This window comes from Tupaia chinensis, unplaced genomic scaffold (genome assembly GCF_000334495.1).
Source record: "Tupaia chinensis unplaced genomic scaffold, TupChi_1.0 Scaffold000214_1, whole genome shotgun sequence".
NCBI lineage: Eukaryota > Metazoa > Chordata > Mammalia > Scandentia > Tupaiidae > Tupaia > Tupaia belangeri.
Genome location: NW_006159689.1, coordinates 477,328 through 480,597, shown reverse-complemented (window position 1 = coordinate 480,597; position 3,270 = coordinate 477,328).

Here is a 3,270-nt window from a genome sequence, read left to right as displayed (position 1 = left end):
GCCCTGAATCTCCTGAAAAATCCCGAGGTCCCGGCTGAGGTGGAGACCGACGCGCACCACGGGTATTCGTGATGTGTGCGGCACTCACTCCACCGGCCCTTTACACAGTACATTATTTTTAGAGAAATTTTGACACAGGGCACATGCGCTCCCTGGGGAGAGAGACAGAAAACAGGAAATCACCCCCAAGGGGACTGGCCATGCTGCAATCCCTTCACCTCTATTCTGCTCTCAGATTTTGGGCACACACACTCACATGCCCAGTGCAAGTTTGAAGCTGCCGGGTCAAGGACTTGAACCGTGGTTGACCCCGTGGGAGTCCAACAATGCCATCTGCTGGTCCCTAGAGTAAGTCTTTTGGAATATTTGTCTCTGATTTTACTCTCCTGCCTGACACCTTCTTGCCCCCTCAAAGGTCAGGCTGGTGACCTGGAAAGACAGTGACAGTAATCTCGAGTTCGCGTTTTCAGAATCTGTCACGCGCTCTTGACGAGCTTGAAACGAGCAGAGGAATGAAGCAACACGTGAACTGTCGAGGGGTTCTCTCCTCTCCCTTCCTCCTCCCTGCAAATTCTTCTCGAGTGTCTGCTGCATGCTCTGGGCACCAGGTCTCCGGTAGTGAAAACCCCGATCTCACAGCCCTGTCTTCTCAAGGGGAGAGGCAGAGGAGGGGTGAGGGAACTGCGCAACCCCGGGCACGCCTAGTGGGAAGCAAAGCAGGACGGGCAGCCAGGCTGCTCCACCAGCAATAACCTGCAGATGGGGACTTGGGCCAGGAGACTGAAGGATGGAAAGAGGGATAGCCCTGGGGGCCAGCAGGTGGCGTGGTAGTTAAGGTGCTGGATCCCACATGGCTGACTGTGGTTCGAGTCCCTGCCCTGGCGCCTCAAAAAAACTTGCTTGTTGAGGGCCAGAGATGGTATAGTGGATACTTCACTGGATTCCACATGACCGATTGTGGTTCGAGTCCCAGACCCAGCAGCTTTGAAGTCACGCCGGCGCATGTATTTGCCTGCCCAAGATCCTGAGAGGAGAGAAGAGGAGAAGGGATTGCGGAGGGGGCATCCCCCCGGGGGGCAACTCCTCACTCCCCACCACCGTCTCTCTCCAGTGAGCACACTTGCTCTGTTGTAGGGAGCCACCCGCTCTATGGCTGGGCTCTCTGTGCCCGCGCCGTCCCAGTGTCCAGCCCCAGCCCCGGCTCTGCCATCTTTGCGCTCTCCTGAGGAGGTGAGAGAGGGTGAGCCATGCTCCGGCTCGGAGTTCAGGTCTCCTTTGTAACTGCCGTGCTCGCCTGCTCGTGAAGGACAGTAGACCAGACCACCCCAACTGTGCAAAAAAGGCCAGGTGGGCCAGGGCCGAACCCCACAGCCCTCCACAGCACCCACTCCCCTTGAGACTTCGGAAAAGCAGGGGTTTTCGGCACTCGCTTTAGTTTTCCTGTTATGGTCCTCCTTGGTGTCCCGAGGATGAGAAGGAGCACCCGCAGCGGTGCCCAGCCTTACAGGAGCACCCGTCTCTCCCCTGACCTCCACACCACCCTGGCCCTCCTCCAGAACGTCCTCAGAACTCTCCTCTGGCTCCCTCTGGGGCTTCTCAGGTGCCACTCTCCCCCTTTAGGCTCCCCACGTTTGGGGCAGACTCGAGTTCGTTGACATCTGCTCTCCCACCTCTCTCCCGGAACTCCCTGTCAGTCTGAAGTGAGAAGCAGGCACCCCATGGCCACCTTGGGTGACATCCGTCACACTCCTTCAAAACAGCCCCTCACCACCTCCCTCCCGGCCCACGCCTCCTAGACACGGAGGGCTTTGGCAGTCATCTAAGTGTTTGGCTGCCTCGTGTTTTACAAATAAGTTTATTTCTCCATGAGCAAGCGCAAGAGCGAAGCCGCTTCCACCAGGTCGTGCTGCCGCAGCGTGTCCTCAGCAGCCCCATCTGGCTTGCGTGTGCCATGCGTGTCGGAAGGTCTCCGGACGCAACCCCGAAGCCTTCCTCTGCGGGTTCAGCTTGCGGGACGTGGTGCTTTGCTGCAGTGCCGCCATCTGGCACTTTATTTAAAACATTTAATTTAAGGTAAAATATGTGTGTGGGGGGGCACTCCGCAGGGTGGCCACTTCCTCTGTTGTCCCGCCCAGCGGGTTCTCGGCTCACACGCACGTGCAAGGATGTTTTCAGGGGGTCAGGCCAGGGACTAGAGCCCTGGCCAGCCCGATGCTCCCAGCTCTGCAGCCCAGTGCACTACAGACCACCCACAGAGACTGGGCCTGCCCGTTTTACATTTTACTGTTGCTTTGCCCTGAAACGAAAAGAATTGTGTCAGCGCTCCAGCCAAAGTAAGAAAACGCTCTTCTCATTTCATTATATTCATTGTTTATTTTTTCATATTGCCAGAGGACAAGTGTGCTTACCAGAGAGAGACAGAGAGGCAGAGAGAGACATAAAGAGAGAAAGCACCCCCCCGATGGGTCAGACCCTGCCACAGTCACTTCCCTCCACTCTGTTCTGCTGGGGTTCGGGGCACGCGCGCAGGTGCACCTGGCGAGGTTCTCAGGCCACCAGGGTGGGGATACCCGTGCTGCCGGGCGTGTGCGCAGGCCGTGAGCTGGCCGGACCCGTGTTCTCCATCTGCGACTGGTCCTTCCAGGTTTGTCCCCGCGCAGTCGCTTCCCCTCCCTCTGCTCTGGGGTCTGGCCTGCCATCATCACTTGCTAGAGTGGCGGACGGCCGCTGCCAGAGGGACGCTCCGCCCTGGCCTGCAGTCCTGTGGGGCCAAGCGACCTGTGCCCCTTCTATGCGGGAGTCAGAGCATGGCACCCTCTGCCTCCAGGACAGCTCCGCTCACTCAGAAAAGCCACGCCCAGAGGCCCACCAGGGCTGCTCCAGGCTCGCTTCGCCTGCCCCCACTCTGCTCCACCTCTGCAGTCTCTGACCTGCCTCCCCTTCTTCTGACAGGCCAGAGGCCCTGGCTCAGTGTCCGCACACGCGCCTCCAGACACCCCCAGGCCCACTCTATGCTGCCAGGCCTCTTCTTGAGGAGCACAAGGAGGCTCTCCATGGCCTGTTTAACCCTCGCACCGAAGGCCTGAGCCCCGCCTTCCCCGCACGTCCACCAGCCAATGGACGCACGGCTCCCTCCATCCTCTCTTGCTTCGCCTCTCCCCTCTGGCCCGTGTCTCCTCACCTCGGAGGGCAGGGATCTTGGTGGTCCCTGCTGTCCCTTCTATCACTACGGTGCTTAGCAATGTCTCAGTTAAAGGAATAACGGGGGAG